Source organism: Wyeomyia smithii, chromosome 3 (assembly GCF_029784165.1).
Source record: "Wyeomyia smithii strain HCP4-BCI-WySm-NY-G18 chromosome 3, ASM2978416v1, whole genome shotgun sequence".
Taxonomy (NCBI): domain Eukaryota; kingdom Metazoa; phylum Arthropoda; class Insecta; order Diptera; family Culicidae; genus Wyeomyia; species Wyeomyia smithii.
In genome coordinates, this window is record NC_073696.1 from 77,046,142 (window position 1) to 77,066,467 (window position 20,326).

Consider the following 20,326-nt stretch of genomic DNA (forward strand, 5'->3'; position numbering starts at 1 on the left):
AATAAATAAAAACAAAGTTAGTTCATAATATTTTTCTCCAGAGCATTTTCACGAACTTTCTCAAGGCAATTATACATGTAATATCAATTTGGACTGCCCATTCTTCAGCATAGTAAGAAGAGTCTAATGCTTGTTTCTATGAGCACCAAACTGTAGGGTTATTTAATCTATTAATAGATCTTCTTTACTAACTGCTTAAATTTTATGTAGTTTTTGCTCGAATTCAATAAAATACGTATTTCACAATTCGAAAAAAAAAAATTTACAGTGTATACATATTTTCTAGAACCGCAATTTAATTAGCTACAACTTTGCTGAAGACAGCATTTCAATCAAACAATTTGTTTTCTGGTATAAAATAGTTTATTCATCAGTCACATTTTTGAATAGGCCCTTTTGAAACAGTAGTCGTGACATGAAGAACTGACATTATAGAGTAACCTCTTCATCAAAAAGGAACAACTGCACAAAGCTTAAACGAAATCGGAAATAACATGCTAGAAAAATTATTTTTTTTTCGATTTATTTTCCATGGGACTGCTCAGCAGTCGTTTTGGAATAACCTTCCCTTAGTTAACTTCACCAATTTCAAACGCTTTTGAAGGCTGTCGCAGGAGGCATGCACGGATTGCATTAATATTTCATCCCAGATTTTCTTTTCTCGTTGAAGATTGCATAATTAAAAATTTGCAAGTTTTGACATCATGTAGAACCAGAAAAAATCTATTGATAGAAAATCAGCCAAATCATTCTCGCACCAGCATTAAACCAATTTTCAATATGCGCTGGTGCACCGTCTCACTAGAACAAACAGTGGTCATGTCCGAAGAGTTTTCGAAGACTCGAGAAAACAATTTTCTCCAAACTTTTTTTTTATAATAAACAGCATTGACTGCTTTGGCCTTGAGACCTTTGTTGGCAAACACCAATGTTCGAAGGGGACGCTCCACTACGGATCAAATGTTTACCTTGCGACAGATCCTCGATAAATTTCGAGAATTCAATTTGCAGAATCACCATCTGTTCATAGACTTTAGGGCAGCGTACGATACAGTTTGCAACCCTCGAGGTTGCAATTAACCCAAATTTGTGTGACAAACGCCGAGCGTGTAAAGATATGTTGCTTGTTAGTGTGTAGGAGTTTTGTTTTGATTTTTGTTGTTGTGGCAAGCAACATACTCGCCACTGCATGTTAATTTTAATTCGTTATTTTCTTGTTAGATTTTATTTAGAAGTTTATTTTAGGTGTTTTAGAATTTAAGTTTAAAGTTATCGGAGTGAAATGTCTCGCGAGTGAAATAAAATTAGGTCCCGTCTCTCCTCCCGCGGCGAAAAAGTGAAGTGCGTTAACGGCGAAAAAGCCAAGCTCGGTTGTGTTGGTTTGATGCTGGCTGGCAGGGAGAAACGTCAGGCGGTGTTTTGATTCGGGAGATCGCTCTGTACCGCCGAAGAGAAAATACGCGTTTTGTTGAGAAAAGGAGTTTTGACCGGTAAAACCTGAAGACCGTGACTACGTGACCGTGAACCAACGCGAGTCGGAGTGCCGTTTTCGATACCGCCGGGAGTGAAACCGTGTGTGTGCCCCATCGTGAAATACACCCCGTCAGTACGGTTAAAAGCTGTCACAGAGTGCTGGATCGCCACGCCAGCAGCGAGCAGCCTGAACAGTTCACGGCCAACGGCTTGAGTTCACCAACCCGCCATTGCGACGAGTCGGCGAGGAGGACGGAAGAGTAGGTTAGTGTTAGGTTTTCTTGTTTTCATTTATTTGTTCTATTTGTTATCTATTGATTTTGACGTTAAATTACGTCTTACTTTAGTAGGGTGCGATTCCGAAAAATCGAAAATAGAGTGAAACGGCAGAATGAAAGATTTCAAATGCTTACAACTTTGTTACCACTGAACTGATTTTAGTCATTGATGTGTCGTTGGATAGAGAAAAAATTTCTCTAGTTTATGAATTCCTGAATTCCTGAAACATTTTTGCATAGTAAGTGGTTTGAATTCATAACCATTTTGATAATAATTTAACCAATCGCGTGCCCGCAATTATGAAATCCATCCACTTCCCCAGCACAGCCGACACTAAAGTTGTTGTTGTTGCTTTGTTCGCACGAGTGCCAAAGACACACCAGCATGTAGAAATTTAGTCTTCACTGTCTATCCGAGCGCTGCGGATGGACCAACAGAGGAATCTGGCGGACTGCATTGGAGGTGAAGAAGCTTTGAACAAGCTTCTATCTGGCGTCACACAATTGCTCAGGAAGATGTTCTGTCGAATGTCCAAGCTGTTCTGCTCCCGAAGAAAACAATTCAGGAATCAATTGGAAAAGTAGCGGCTGTCCAATCACGAGCTCGCTTTCAATTCCGCACCGGATAGTTTTCTCACAAACGCAACAATATGCCCGCTCCCGTTCTCGTGTTGGATGGAAGCAGACACCAAGAGTGCAATTGTTGCGTGATTGATATTGCCGATAGCAGACATGAGTATGAAGGTCGAAATTTCGCTGTGATGACAAACTATAACCGTCTTTTTAAAGATGTTACATCCTTGTTAATGAAGTGTTGTGAATTTTCTTAAATGGATTCAGCATTGTCAGCAGAACGTGCCGAACTTTTCTGTTCAAAACCGGATTAGTTTCGTTTATACCGCTGGCTGTACACAGTATCAACGAATTGTGGTGAACATCAAACTAATGCGCATTTGCAGCGGCTTCTAATCACAGTTGTAGTTGAATTGAAACCATCTATTATGCTCTTCCAAATACATATAGTAGCCTTTAGAAAGGCCGTTTAATGCAATTGCAAATTTCATTCGATTATCGCATATATGCGTCAAGGTCAGATCGCGTACAATATCAACTCTGACATAATCGAATGGGTAACGAGCATTCTTTTTTCATGAACTCATGAGCACTGTGTCTATAATAGTATTTATATTATCAAGAAAAAATTCTCATTAACTTTCCAATTGCTTATTAGTCCTGATAAAAACTGTTTAGATACTGTTAAATCAATCAATGCCAAAATAATAAAGAGCAAACAAATACCGAAGCCAGCATCCACTTCCATTTCCTGCCGCACCCGGTTGCCGTTTGCTTTTTACGCCACCACAGCAAGCCACCTGCACACCGTCCGTGTGCGAGCTGTATAGTACTATCCTCTGCTGCTACTTCCGCAGCAAATTGAATCGACGAACAAAAATGACACCATCCGCTTCCCTGCCGCCTGCCTTCAAATGGCCGAGTCTGTCGCTTGCTGTCTGCTTCCTCTCCATCCTCTGCTGCCACTGGTGCTTCTACTTCTGAAGCCAGATTGGAAATGTACGCGCGCCACGTGTCTGTACTGCTTTTATACATGAAAAAACTATGTTCCCCCACCATGCGTCAGGGTCAGATCGCGTACAATATCAACTCTGACATAATCGAATGGGTAACGCCTTTCTTTTAAGCTCTCTCATTCTATAACCTACGTGAAATTTTTTTCGCATTCCTTTATTCTGTCATCTGCGTAGCCCAACCCTCTCTTCATTATTTATCCAGTGAGGGTATATAAGAAAATTTCAACCTGTTTTCGGTATCAGTTTAACACTAACTGTTGTTGAGATAGTATTATTCAACTTTAACTAAAGCTCTTTTACAACATATCTGGACGCGGTAGAGGTGCCAACGTGAAGGGAAAGGCAAAGTCCCGTTCGTCTGTGCTGGTTTTCAGATCCCGGTAGACCATATTCACTATCTGTTGCGAAATTAAACTATGCCGAAGGCGTCGGTACATGTACTACCGCAGCAGTGGTGGAATATGTGGCTGCTGAAGTATTGGAATTTTGAAATTGGCAGAAAATGCTGCCCGTGACTATAAGAAGACCAGAATTTTTCCGCGTCATCTGCAATTGGCCATCCGTAACGATGAGGCGTTGAACAAACTTCCGTCTGGTGTCACCATTGCTCAGGGAGACGTTCTTCCGAATAACCAAGCTGTTCTGCTTTCGAAGAAAACAGGAATGTAGCCATCATAATACGAATAAAATCCTAGTTCTGCTGAAATTAAAACCAACCCGTCCTTTTAAGGGCGACCACATGTTTTCAAATGAAACAGTGAATGAATTTTCAACATTTCAGTGCTACTACAGTACATGAAAGTTTACTATCAATAGAAAAAATCAACGCAAAAAAATCTATTGACAGCTGCGTGATGTGTGTTGAACTGTTGTGAAATTGGCATTAGTGCAATTTAGAATTACACAAATTCGAGATGGTGTTATGAGTACCTTATTCATTAACAGTTCAACCGTAGAGGTCACAAGTATATCGTCTATACAAGCGTGTTTAGAAAAAGTTTTTTGTAATGTCTCAAAGGCTACCATCATTACACTTGCGGAATCATCGCAAGCGAGTTCGCGAGCAAGCGGAAGCGGAAGCTGGCGTGAATAAGCCAGCCATGACGGCAACGGAGCGCACCAGACTGCATCGCAAAAGGAAGAGGGAAGCAGAGGGTACTTCGGCACATGAAGTAGTCGATCCTTTGGCCGAAATGGCCGGTCCGTCGGACGAGGTGGCCAGACCTTCGCGTGAAGTGAGTTCTTCGTCGCTTGAAGCCCCAGGTAGGCCTTGCTTAAAATACTAAAGGAAAAAGTTTTGTGAAAAGAGTCATGGAGGTAATTACCAATTTACTATCCAATGAACTTGAATTTTTAGAACGAAGCAAAATAGGTTATACCTGTAGGTTGGAGCTAGGTTTGTTTTTTGATTTATAAATGCTGCATGCTCTGGAAAGTGTAACAAAAACGTGCCCTCTTGAAATACTATAGCGGTAACAGATGTTGTGATATCATTTTCAAAGGCTTACAGTGTCTCTACCACTGACTGGATTTCAAACAGCAATATTTGAATACCATCAGCTGAAATATTGCCCAAGACTTTGCTGTGATAATTGGAATATTTTTCAATACTAAACTTGTTAACATTGAGTTGAAAATTGTATACCAATCATAAGCTCGCCTCCACATTTTTTCAGAGCCACCACCCTTTTAATGAAGAGTGACTTGATTTAAACAAACAATAGTAGACCTTATTATTAATGATTTGTTGCTGCATTGTTAATACAAACTGTGCGAAATTTTACGTCAGTTACGCGGTCGTATCTGGGATACAACCTCCTACTATTTTTAAATTTATTTCCACCCAAGTAAATCTACGTTGTGTAGAAGTACTCCCGTGCATCGCCGCCCGCCGGGTAAATCGACCCCGTGAAAGCTGGGGTGGTAAGCGATAACTTACAAGTTGAGAGAAATGAGTTATTGCGAATTATGCTCGAACATGGTTTCCAAACAAAACTAGTTAGGTTGATACATGCCACCCTTGCTCTACATCATGCGTCAGGATAGGCGGTGAGATATCGGATTTCGCGACGTAGGATGGTTTGAAGCAGGGAAACGGGTTGTCAAACTTATTGTTCAACATCGCACACTGTTTCCAAATCTGCAAAAACGTGATCGAAATTATTTTGACCCAAAAACATTGATTTTAGAACCGTGACGTCTTCAGCAAAGTTGTTTCATTAATTATTCTCCATGTTAAAGAAATTACAATTCCATGATTAATCCACTCAACAATGAGAAACGAGTTTTATTTTTCCCATTTTGGAATATAAAAATCCACTTTGTTCAGTAAAGTTGTAGCAAATTTTAAAAGAAACAACTTTGTTGAAGACATCATACTTCTATCTATTTATTTAAGTAGGCTTTTGTAGAGTTTTCTATAAAATGCTATTAAAAATCTTTTTTCGCTATATAACTTTTTATAGTGATTTTCTACAATTTTAGAATGTTCTACAAAATTGTTTGCTACAACAAAACAAACAATATCTCCGAACAAAGTTTATTTTTATCTCCCATATGTTTTTGGTTGTTGACGTTTTTTACTAGAATAATGCGCTAATTTACACTAATTACTCTTAACTCAAAAAATAACGATTTTGGAGTAATGATGTCTTCAGTAAAGTTACTCTATTAATTATTCTCCATTTTGTAGAGTTTGTAATTTTGTGATTAATCTACCTAAAAGTGAAAATGAGTTTTATTTTTCTCATTTTCGCATATAAAAATCCACTTTGCTGAGTAAAGTTCTAACACATTTTGTAAGAAACAACTTTGTCGAAGACACTATACTTGTATCTGGTCACACGGTGTCAAAATTTCGATTATTATCGAATTTTCATGTACCTCTGATTTTTTTTCGCAAAAATGTTGCCAACTGGATAAGAATCAAGGATCGGGAATTTAAAAAATATTTCATCGGCGATTTTTTGAAAAACTTGGATTTTAATTTTTTTAGCGCAAATCTACAAAAAAAAAACCCTTCTAACTTCACTAATGTCAGTCATATTAACATAGTCAGCAACCAGTGCATTTGAGGGTAGTGCAGTGTCATTTAATTTCAAAAATTTAACAATTAAGTCAGTCATTTTACCACAGACAAACAGACGTACCACTCCATACAAAATTCTAAAAAACTGTGGTTCCGATTATTTTGTGCGACACGTACTGGACATATTCCGCAAATGATAAACTTTAAACCTTTCTGCTGTTTCTGGCAGCACGGCACGCGACTGTCTACTGAGTTCAAAGGTAAAAGGGCTGATGTGCACCACCGCTGCGGCGGGAATATTCCGCGTAATTGAAACTCATTTGAATTGACCGTTATTTTGATCCATGAATATAATTTACAAGGTACCTCTGTTTGTGCATTTGAGGATAGTGCAATGTCACTTCATTTCGAAAATTTTACGAATAAACCATGAAGCTAGACCACGAGAAGTGTAGAAATTTGGTTGGCGCCTTGTGCTTCAAAAAAACTAAATCTACGAAGAGAATAGGCGAGCAATGGAAGAAAATGCTCTTTTCTCACTTATTGCTTATGTATAACGAAAATGATAAAAAGTATCCTAGAGTTTTGTGCGGAAGTTGTTATCTGGGGGTGTACTGAAAGTCCAAAGTTAAGTCGAATGTGATCTATTCATTGTCAAATTACTTATTGCTGACGCACCTTTTCGAACAAGGTCTGGAGCATCGAGATATGCACGTACACGACTCCAATAAAGATACTTAAATATAAATAGGAAAAATGTTTTTAATGAATTTATTTACCTAATCCGAAAAAGATTGAACATTAAGGAAATTTTCTCTACGAGAACATAAAGACAAACTGGTTTGCTGGATTTCCGTACATTTTTCCTGCATCCCACAAAAATTGTTATATCTTATTTTTTTGCGCTGAACGTCTTTTAAATAAATAAATTCAATTTTTCAAAGAAATTGCCGATGAAATATTTTTTAACTTTCCGATCCTTGATTCTTATCCAGTTGGCAACATTTCTGCGAAAAAAAATTAGAGGTACATGAAAATTCGTTAACAATCGAAATTTATATTCATGGATCAAAATAACGGTCAATTCAAATGAGTTTCAATTACGCGGAATATTCCCGCCACAGCGGTGGAGCACATCAGCCCTTTTACCTTTGAATTCAGTAGACAGTCGCGTGCCGTGCTGCCAGAAACAGCAGAAAGGCTGTAAGCAGGGCCGGATTTACGATTGTGGGGGCCCGGGGCCCAGTTATAGTGGGGGCCCCGAAATAAAACAAAACCTTTTTTTTATCGTACGAGTTAAAAACATTTATTTGCTATTGAAAAGTTATCAAAAATTTGTCAATTTTTTTTCTTACGTGTTGTTTTGCAGAAAACTTATTAATTAAATAATCAACATTCAACTCCTTCAGTATACTCGTACTCGAAACTTAATAATGCTAAGACTGGCTTTCATTTTCCACAGTCGTACGCAACCTATTTTTAATTAGTTTCATCTTCGATTTTTTTTTCTTGACACCTGTAAAAAAAACCTAATTTGAAAAAATTGCGATCCACAGGCAAAAATTTGCACACAATTTGAGAAAGACTGCGCAAATATAAGACGACTCTGACAATAATCTACAGAAACTAGGAAAAAACTACACACATCTGCAGGTCAATAAAATCTGCACACGAACTCAGAAAATCTGCATTTTGCAAAGCACATCTGGTGTTCCTGATTCGGACAAGTTAGCAAAAGCAATGCATTAAAAAACTTGTGGGTTATTTTCTTTCTCTGCTTTATCTCCCATGCGCGCTGGTTCGATTCAAATTGTGTGTCATTCCAAGAGAATCCAAGGCAGGGATGCCACATATACAGATTTTTCTGTATTTTACAGATTTTTGAACTAAAAAAGCAATACAGAATCTGTATTACAGAATTACAGAATATTGTCAAAAATACAGATTTTACAGAATCTTTTGCTATTCGAAATAAAATCAATTTTTTGGAAGGTTAAATTCAGTTCAACGACTTTCAAACTTTTGTGAAAAAACCTGATGCTGTCTATGTTAGTATCGTTGCAGAAGAAGAGGGATGAGGCTTGGACGAAGGCGGAAAATAACGTTTCGAAATATTTGACGGGATTTCTATTTAAAATTTGTGAAACAAATTGCAAAGCTGTTCGATTTTATCGATTCTGTTGTAAAAACGGTAGCTTTATTCAATTCTAAACATTCGTGAAATTGGAAAATTTAAATGATTTGATTTCCAAAATTTGTAACAGTAACTGATCGACAAGACATGAATAACGAGTTTTACTCGCTAAGAACAAACTTTTTGACCGGAAGATTCGATGAAACAGATGACTTAACTTGGTCTGAGTAGTTGGACGCCACAATGCCAATGGTAAATTCATGTTTCCGTTACTGAGATCATTTGTGCGAATAGTTTCAATAATTCCACATTCTTCGGCCTTTTTAGAAAGCATATTTTCAATATACAATTGCAGCAAGTCTAAAGCCAGAAATCTCATGGCCCCTAAGCTTATGAGCTCAATTTTAAAAGCTAAAAGCTACGTTGCTAACCAAGCAGGAGCTACTAAAATTAAATTAACAAAAATATGCATGAACATCACGTAAAGATAAATAAGCAATATCGTGTTCAGTTACTACATTTGATTAACTCGCCTAATTATAAGTTTGGAACCAATAAAAAATTAGGCCAAAGCAAAAAAATGGTGATTTGTTCCAATATATTCTTTAAGGAAGAAGATTTTCATGCAACATTTTTAGTTTGCTGGATACAGATTTTTTATATAGATTTTTAGCCCGTGAAACAGATAATACAGACATTTTCGAGCAAAAATACAGAAATAAATGTGGCAACCCTGATCCAAGGTGAGCTCTTATGGATGTAGTTGTGATATTGGCGCTAGCGAAAAAATAACACTGAAAGAAAGTGTCAGATTGAAATGGTCTGATCAAATTTTCTTACTGTAAATCGAACTTTTGATTAAATCTCATTTTTTAAAGAGAAAAAATCTTTTTCTCAATTTGTGGGGGCCCCGAAAATTTGGGGGCCCCGAAAATTTGGGGGCCCCCCCATAAATCCGGCTCTGGCTGTAAGTTTATCATTTGCGGAATATGTACAGTACGTGTCGCACAAAATAATCGGAACCACATTTTTTTAGAATTTTGTATGGAGTGGTACGTCTGTTTGTCTGTGGTAAAATGACTGACTTAATTGTTAATTTTTTGAAATTAAATGACACTGCACTACCCTCAAATGCACTGGTTGCTGCCTATGTTAATATGACTGACATTAGTGAAGTTAGTGGGAATTTTTTTGCAGACTTGCGCTAAAAAAAATAAAATACAAGTTTTCAAAAAAATCGCCGATGAAATATTTTTTAAATTCCCAATCCTTGATTCTTATCCAGTTGGCAAGATATCTGTTAGTAAATTAGTGCATTGTTTCAATAAAAATCGTTAATAACCGATAAAATATGAGAGATAAAAATAAACTTTCTTGGATAGAATTATGTGTTTTGTGATAGTAAACTATAATGTAGAACATTGGAAAATTTTATAAAATCACCACTAAATGTTATATTTAAAAAAATGATTTTTAGTGGCCATCTGTAGAAACATCTACGAAAGTCCATTTAAAAAGGCAGATAGAAGTATGGTACCTTTGAGAAAGTTGTTTCTTATAAAATATGCATCAACTTTGCCGAACAAAGCGAATTTTTATATGCAAAATGAAAAAAGTAAAGCTCGCTTCTCTCGCTAAATGGATTAATCAAAAATTTGCAACTTCTATAAAATGGAAAATAATTAATGGATCAACTTTCCTGGAGGCACTATGGCTCTAACATCTAGTTTTTTGGTTCAAAATAATTTCGATCACGTTTTTGCTTGTTTGGAAACAGTGTGCATCGCTTTGGGAGGTGCTATACGGAAAACTGTCGTGCAAAAAAGCGGCACCATCATTACGAAGTCTCACATACTTTTAGGTTTTGCGAACAACATCGACATCATTCGTATCAACCGTAGAGCAGTGGAAGAGGCCTTCGGACCTCTCAGGAGGGAAGCTGCGAGAATAGGGCTCATCATCAATTCTGCCAAAACGAAATACATAGTGGCTGGTAGAGAGCGTGGTAGTTCGATAGATAAGGGTGCTGAGGTGGTGTTAGATGGGGAAACTTTTGAAGTAGTCGACCAATTTATTTACCTGGGTGACATGTGACAACGAGGTTAACCGTGAGATAAAGAGGCGCATAGCAGCTGTAAACAGGGCCTTCCATGGATTACGTAACTAGCTGAGGCAGTCTGCAAACCCGTACTAAATTTGCACTCTACAAAACACTAATCCTTCCCATGGCCCTCTATGGCCAAGAAGCATTGATGTTGAAAAAGGCCGATCGGCGTTTTTAGGCTACCAGTAATATAAAAATTCAAAGGGTGTGTGCAAAACTATGACCGCAAGCTTGACGTAAAACTACTTGAAAGTTTTCAACAGTCAGATTGCAAAGCGCAATTCTTGCATCAAACCAGTACTATTGCTATCTGTTTATTGAGATGTCATACTGTTCACTAGTAAAATTTTGCTCGCCGACACTGACCGGCTGTCGCACCGTCCTTTGGTAAAATGATTTGTTTGAGCCGAAGCCGGTTAATTAGGTATAACATTATGTCGACCGTGCTAGAGAAAGCATTATTGAATCACATGCATGCATGCTCAGCCCTTATTATTCGAAATCTGTGTTTCAACAAGGCTTGAAGATTTTCAAGATTTTCAATAGTACAAAAGTTTGCGTTGTCAAATTACAATTTGATGCATTTAGTGTGAGTGTGTCCCCGTGGTTCTGTGGTTAGCAATATCGATCGGCTAGCTCTCCCACACGGCTGTGATATCGGGTTTGATCAGGTCGAGGATCTTTTCGAGCAGAAAATTTAAGGAAAGTCTTACAAACATGCAAAATGTGCTTAAAACAATATCGATAACGAATTCTCTCAACTAGTCTAGTTGATCGAGACAGCTATTAGCCTCGCAGGCTAGCGTGCGAGATGATTGTTATTGTTGCATTTGTTGAGAATGTGCAGCTTATTTTCCAATCAATTGCTGCAAAAACGAAGGAAATCCGTCGAAAATCAATCTCTGTTCCGATTTTAAATTTTCACTTAACACTCCCAGAGATCTTCCTTAAAGACGTAGTTCTACGTCAAAATATGCTCAGATTATATATGAAAGAAATTAAGGTATTCACATGATTTTTAGAGCCCTTATAGCATAACTAATAAATGTCCCACCTCGAATTGCATCACGGGAAAAAATGCTGTAGAAAATTACCCATTGGGTATCTTGTCTTGAAAATTTGGGTTGAAGTAGTTTGGAGTGTATTGCTTACACTGTATTTTGATCGCTACCAGGTTTTCGCATATTGAAAAAAATGCCGTTACCAGAAAAGCATAGTCGAAAATTAATTTCGCGCAAGCACCTGAAAAACCGTCAACGCTCTTATCGAGACACCGAAAACAACTCGGAATCGTGCAGTCAACGATAAGTCATGTGATTAAACGTTACTACGAAACTTAGAGCATCGAACGAAAGGAGAAATGCGGTCAAAATGGATGTTCTATTAGTGATCAGGATCACAAGCGTGTTGTTAAAGCGTTCAAGCGAAATCCCCATGGCCCCATATGCGGCCAAAAAGATGAATATGTCCGCGCTTTTCGTCCAGAGAGCCAAGGACCGGAGGGACTGCATACGTACAAAGCGAAGAAGGCTTCAAATCGTGACGACATTGTCTCCTCATGGATAATGAGACTTACGTCAAGGCGGACTTCCAGCAGCTTCCGAGGCTACTGTTCTACAATGCCCAATACAAGTCTAATGTTTCGGAAAAAGTAAGGAAGCAGAAACTTTCAAAGCTTGCCAAGAAATACTTGATTTGGCAGGCGATCTGCCGATGTGGCAAAAAGAGTGCGCCGTGGCTACCGAAAGTTTGAAAAGGATCGGTCAATTAGGTACTTTTCTACAGCGTTTATTATTGGTGCTTATTACGGGAGTCACTTCATATATTTCAATCTCACGCTCACTTCACTTTTTTAGACCTATTCCCGATTCCACCTCAAATGAGGTGACAAAAATCACCTCCGTGGACTGAGATTGACAGTGAAGTGAAATTGAGAATAGGACAAGTGAAATGAGATTGTTTCCCAGCTCAAAAATGTCCAAGTCTCAGAAAGTCGTTTTTCCCGTTTTTTTAGATAACACCAGAGCTTGACGTGTTCTGCATTTCTAAGACATTCGGCATCAAAAAAAAATGTTTTTTTCAGTATCGAAAATTTCCTGAACTAGTTTGCATTTTTTTCATCGGGCAAAAAAATGAAAAATTGACCGCTTTAAGGCACGGATCAAACTCTGATTCGCTTCGTTACTGAAGAATAAATCCTATATTTACCATTAGATCACAAATCAATCAACTCTAAGACTTATGGCAGCTTCGTGGAATCATTTCACCGTTCAAAATAGTCGTGAAATAATTCCACGCGAAACGTCGCTTTTTCCGTTCTCACTTCACTGATATGACACTCATAATTACCCAGATTCCAAGGCAGATGTCACTTCGCGACGTTTTTATCACTTACGTGAGTCCCGTAATAGGATTTTGTTCAGTTCACTCTGATTTCACCGTGAAGTGACTCCCGTAATAAGCACCATTATCTGATTTCGAGTGGCTCCATTTTGTTAATTTCATTTGACATTCCATAGATTTGCACTTCTCAGAAGTTGTTAGTGTAATTTGGTTTTAATGAAAAAGAAAAATTAATGGAATTCAACAAGCCGAAGTGTTCCTGGCCATTTTCCAATATAAGGTGCTACTAACTAACTAATTTTGCACTGCATTTTGCATTAACAATTTGTGATTCGTATATTGTGATAGAGTAAATTGTAAATTGTACATTGCATAAGGTTACAAGAATGAGACTCCTCTTCAAATCATAGCGATTCGGTGCGCGTTTAAACTTTAACCGATACTTTGGAACCACTCAGAGAATAACAACACAGAGAATTATCATCGGAAACTAAGAAAACAATAATATAAGGTATTATCGTCCTATTATCGTCCGGGGGGTTAATAAAATCATAGAGAACTAATCTTTTGCAGAAGGATGCTCTGCAATATGAAGAATCATCATGCAAGAAATTAACGCTCTAGGACATCATTTACCCACTGACGATAATGGGACAAACTTGACGATAATAGACCCGATACACTATGTAGTTCTAATTCTTAAAGCTACTATTTACCCTATTAACAATTATTGTACAACTCGCGATTTTTTAACTGCACTAGCATCCCGTGTTGCATTATATGCACACACAAACAGAATCGAGCTTAAGCAACGATCCTCAAATGCTGGGAGAATTTTCCAGCTTGTAAACTTTCTGGCTCCCAGAACTTTTTTTCTTTATCTCTTGTCTTTATTGTTACCTATCTAAATGCCATGCGGCATGCAACGGAAGGTTGTACCGGACATCTGTCTGTCTGTCTGTGAAAATGCAATTTTGTGACAATACCTGGTTATGAAAGAGAGGCTGCTACTTTTCGAAAAAACGAAACTTTTGAGACCAATCACTAAACGAAGTCCCGAGAGTCAATTTTCATTGGCACCCTACTGTTGATACCATGTGATACAAAAAAACAATTCGAGTGTTGTTCACGAATTAACTATTGAGTGAAATACGTAACGGTTCATTTAAATAGCACGTGCGTTGCACGGTAAGCGGTATCGCAAATGATAGCTGGAAAACACTTCTTCTTTTTCGTTGTTCTCTCCTATTCTATCCCTTCAAAATTCACAAATTTCACTTTTTATATCGATCACACAATCTCACTACGGACATTCAATCATCTATCTCAGGGTATGGAATACAGGAGATAGCATCTGCTAGAATAATTGAAAAAAAAAAGACTTTTTGGACTGGATTTTTACTGAATGTTTAAAACAACCCATTTGGCCAAAACAATGCTTTCCAAGTTTTTAGGCGAACAAAAAAAAATCTTTAAAGGCAAAATAAGAGTCTGTAGAGAGCAAACCTTGTTCAGTGAAGCGATTCATTTTGACAAACAAAAATTTTTTGAACAGCCAAGCAATCCCCAAAATGAAAAAATGCATCGGATTTATAACAAATGAGCCTTTTTAGATAATTATTTTTTGATTTTTTTTTAACTTCTTTTCAAAAAAAAATTTTTTCAGAGTGGATATTTTTTTTTGGAAAGACATAATTATTATCTTCAACTTTGACTAACAAACAAACCGTTTTGGCCCCAAAAATATTTGTTATCATCAATACCTTTTCCAAATAGCATTTTTAAATAGCTTCTCGGAAAAGTGTTGTGGAACTGCTCTACTGACATAATCCAATTAAAATTGAACGAATGAATAATGTCTGAATAAATGAGCACTGATTGGAACAGAGCTGGCTGGACGAAAAATTGCTAAGAAGGACAACATAAACATGTCGGTGCAAAAATCTTTCACAATTTTTATAGAATAAGCAAATAAGCTTACAAAACTGGATAAAAACTTCCTTATGTCTTGTTATCGATTTAATCGCCGAAAATTGGTAAGTTTTGTTAAATATGTATAACTTACAATTGGAACTCATAAATAAAGAAAATCTAGAGCATGAGTCAAGCTGTTTCCTAACCCACTTTCTTTACTTCTACATCAATCACTTTTCCATGTTGAAAGGCGCTGCTTGCCGTGCTCCCAAAACTCTACACCATCAAACAGCTCTCCATCGTACCTACTATACCGATCGTCGAAAGTTGGCTATCGGAATCTTGAAGATTGATAGGAAATAACCTACGGAAGCATTTACGGCAGAGAAACGGTATCACCGTGGCGTACTCTCGACTCAGCAGGATGCGATACCTTGGGACGAAGAAAGTATCCAATATCCTGATTCCATCTGGTGCCACTTGCTGATACTACTGCTAGGAACGAAATTGATTCCGTCTTGTAGCTGATAGCTGAATGGAACAATCTTCTGCGCTATTGTCGCTCACTTGAACGATACACACGTGAGCTACGGTTGATTTTTGTTCTTGCCGGTTAGTTAGGCTATACTTAGAACTAATGGCTATAATTGAGTCCGGTTACGCGAGTGTTGCCCAAACGCCAATCAAACTCATTGGGTCAGGTGTGCTCTTCAATAGAGCACATTAGTTCCCGAGTCAGGTGCATTGGGATTAAATTACCTGAGTCGCATAGTGTACAAGGTGCGCTGTGTAATTCCTTTGAAATCTCTAATTATTTAACACATTTATTCACCTGAGTCTGAAATATTTAAGTCGATGATATCGCTTTTGAGTCATGTTTTTACTCAGGCTTATGGTTATAATCTGGTTCAACTAACTTGTGTATAGAGTTAAAAAAAAACTATGGGATACCCTCAATTATTGGATTTGGGGAAAATGGCCTGCCGATGTTGTTAAAGATAGAGCCATTAGACTTACTTTTAATAAGAATCAAATAAATTGGTTTTATCGCATATGTATATATTTCAATCCCAAAATTGAGTGTCGACCGCCCGAACCTCGTTTTGGGTATTTCAGACTAGCTCCACATCCATTTCACCGATGAAAAAGCGGAGGAGGGTGAGACAACCCGACAACGCTTGTACCGTTCTGTAGTTTATCTCGATAACCTCCTTAACGCTTACTCGACACGGCTAACCTTACCGATTCGATGGGGTGAAGGTTTCCGGAAAATAGAAGCCCATAAAATTTTATACATAATTTCCCATCCATCATCGTAGCGACGGTGCAAAATTACGTGATGGATGAAAATCTAAGGACAATTAATTCAATCTGACAGCAGGTTGTCCCCATTTTGTTCAACTTTGCCCTCGCTCGGTAACAGATCGGGTTCGGTGAAAAAAAAATAGGTTAAAACAATGTGCTACCGTCCTGAGCACACCGCCATTCCAATCCCAGCCAGCTACAAGGCGCGTAACACTGCGACGGTGAGATGTGATGAATTACACAGGTACAGATTAAAAACTGCCATAATGCCGAACAGGGCCGGCGTCACTTTTGCGCTTAACACGTAGTTATGTTACGTAAATCAAGTGAAAAATCTAAATGGGTTATGTCATCCGAAGTTGTTTCACAGATTGCGACATCATTGCTGAGCTTTACTGCTTTACTGATTTACTGCCGCCGGCCCTGATGCCCTGGAACCTGGATGTACAAATAATACAATAATTCAAAGTACCTTCTGATGTGGCCCCGAGAGTATACACACAACATGCTCGCATGATAATGGTGTTGTTCTTTTTTTAACTAAATTGGTGTATTTAATTTAAGCATTAAATACAATTTATGCTCAAAGCGAATTGCAGAGCTTTTCAATGTTGAAGATTATTATTTTATATCTACCCAGGCTTTTTTCCGTTATGGTTTCCGAAAAACATTTGCGCTCCATTAACGTAACTTTTAAAAGCAATTTGATGTATTGGTAAATGACTTTCAATAAAAATATGGTCTTGGACTCAAACCAAATGTGAAGGTGAAATACTTAAATTGTCAAATGGCTCAATTTCGACTGCCTGTGTACATATCGTAAAACAACATCCAATATCGAATGCAGCAAAACTAACATACTGTCATAATACTCTCTCCATCAACACAAATGGCTTTATAATTGAATGTCATAGTGTCGAGTAAGTACCCACACAGAACTGAGCAATTAGTGGCAATTTGAGAGCAATCTTCAGTGCTACCAAGAAACGATCAGACTCGACACTGCCGCAGAAGTGTATGTTGTTTTCATTCAAAGATGTTCTTCAGTATGAGCGACCTTTGCAACGACCATTCCTTGCATACGCAGCTACAGATTCCAAATTACTTTATGCAAATCTAAATATACAGCAGTTGCCGACTGATGCACACGAGAGGAAAGGAACATCCCATAAGCCACGGCGAGACTCGTTTCACCAACTCAAGGTGGGTACAGCTAACGTACGATGGCAGTGCATGTATGAAGGTGCGGAATTCTGAATACTTTAAGCATTCGGTGCACCTTCTGTTGGGTGAGAACCAATCGCATTTGTAAAACGATTAGGTACTGTAAATATATGGTTTGTTGCTGCAGTTTCTGTCGTACCTTATACTTGCACACGACAGCAAATGGTCGATATGCAAACGATGATGTTGTCAGTGTCGGAGACAGAGATATCTGTGGTAAAGTTAAACTGCAACGTTCTTGACTTGTCTACATTTACACCGCACTATCTTTCTGATGGTAACTAAAAGCTTTTGTAAATTTTAAGAGCATATCTATTCATACCGATAGAGCACTTCTTAGCTGGAAATCAATAACAGTACCAATTGTCCATCCTGGACTGTTGCGTCACTGAAGATGTTAGGATAATTCCTTGAAACTTCGGTTTGGGTAGCGAATGAACTATGCGTAAATATTGAAAGATGTAATGATTGCTTTTGGAAAATTGATCACAAGTTAAATCAATTCAGTTGGTATTAAAAATTATTTGAGTTTACAATCAAAGGTTTGATAATGACTATCTTTCGAATTGTGTTCACAAAGATATCTAATCCTTCATTACTCCACCATTTCTCTATAGAGACCTTTTCCTATAACATCACCTATCTTCAATTTTCTCTGTTGACGTTCCTCACTACGAATATCTTGTGCAAGAATCATTCCAAGTGAAATCATCCCGGAAATATTGCAACTTCGTATGTTTTCGACTAAAGGATACATGACTTCTTTAGAAGTATTAAGATTATTTTGAGGCAAGGCTTGTTTTTAAAACCGCCGTATATGTTTAAGTAGGTGAAACTTACGGAAAATTTGTCTAAAAATCATTGATTTTTACTAGACGGTGTGTTCATGGACAAGCTAAGACAATTTAATTTTTCGCTTTAGAAAAATATACCGAAAAAAGATTGCTTTTTTTCAATAGTGAATATAAATTTTAAACTAAATTGGCAAAAAATAGTAATAATTTTTTATATAAACTATACTGTTTGATTGCAAACCGTTAACCACCAGGATATTGAAAGTTTTAAAAAACTTAATTTTCCAACAATTTGTCCAAATACATCCTAATAATTCGATCGATTTTTACGGTGGCATGATGCTAACAGCACTTCATGTTTTTACATATTCACCAACTAAAATATATTATTTTCATACAGTGCTCTTTCGATTTTATCAAAATTTATTTTCATCACTACTTCAATCCAGCGCTCGTAAAATTCTTAGCTTTTATTTCATTGAACATTATAAAGCACCTTTCAACCATAATCAAATGTTTTCAATACATTTCTGAAAATACACAGTCATTCTTTCGAATATTCTTAAGGAAATTATCTCTTTAACTATTCAGATATTCAAAAGCTTGGCTTAATGCAAATATAGTAAAACCCTTCTGCCTGGCCATTCTTACTGGAACAAATTTCATGAAAAGATTTAGAATTCTAAATCCATGTTCAAAATTCGAAATATTCGAAACATGTGAAAGTGGTTAAGGCGGTCCTAGCCACTTAATTCTATATATTCCACAGTGTCGGAGTCAGGGTCACGTGAACATGCGACATAGAGCTGTTCATATGAGAAGCATGAATACTCGAGGTTTATGCCACAAATTTTCAGTGACTGTCCTTGGGCTTTATCAATACATAGTACATAGGATTTATCAATACATTGCACGGAAAATTGCAGACGCTTAACATTGAATGGCATGTCGGCAGGAGTAATCAGGACACGCGGGATTAAATCGACTTCTCGTTTGTAGTTTTCTGTCAGAATTGTCGCTTCAATGACATTTGCCATCGGGTAGTGGTAGCAATGGTGGTAAATTTGACCTTGAACCTATAAAGTAGTAGTATACGAGGTAAATTTGACCTTGAACCTATAAAGTAGTAGTATTCTATATTCGGTTAGCATTTTTCTCTCAATTGAATGTTTAAATTACTATACTTTACTTTTTTGTTCAAGACTCGTTTCAAGACTATGGAAACTAAGTGTGTAACTGACGATACAATCATTGTATTCTGAAGTATATGGGGTGTCGAACATCGTCGACAAAGCTTTTCTTCGGTCTAAAAATGCAGTAAAAAACCTTACCAGAAAACTCCACTACCGAAGACGTTTGATACACTTTCTATGTTTGCTTTCTCGGGTGCTCCAGTTTTCAAAGTCTTACCGAGTGAGAACAGACTGTGAAGTTTAAAAAGTTTTTAAATTACCTTAAACGTTGACATGAAATTCTCGCTTACAATATAAGTTGCTCCAAACGGCGTCATTTGGAAGCAACATAAATATCAAGGTCTTGGTTTTTGACGTTTTATAGCTTTTCCAGTAGATTTTCGTTATTATGATGGCATAGTGACAATATTGTTTTGTCCGGAACAAACAATTCTCGCAATACCTTATGGCTAACTATTTTTCGGATTTCTTTATGTCACACGGTCACGTATTTTTCACGTGACCGTGTACATAAAGCTGTTTCTACGAGAATATGCATGCTTGAAGGTCAATGCCACCAAATATTAGGGCTCTGGGCATTATCGGAAATCATGCAACTGCAAGGCGCGAGGGTACATGCAGACGTTTGAAATTAAATGGTAAATTGGTAGGTAATATCTGGATACACGGGGTTCGTAATTTTCACTTCAGTGACATTAATACTTCATACTGCAGAAATACTTCATTTGTAGAAATGCATTAGTGCCTATTTAACGAAACATAAACAGAAATCAATGTTTTTTGAGGAGCAAAAACTACACGTTCATCTTACCGGGTAACAGAATCAAAAACTACACGTTCATCTTACCGGATAACAGAATCATTGCAGCATGAGCAAATATGATCTAAGTCAGTGTGCATTTTAGAAAAAATTAAACAGATTGATTGGATCCGAGCAATGAAAATTA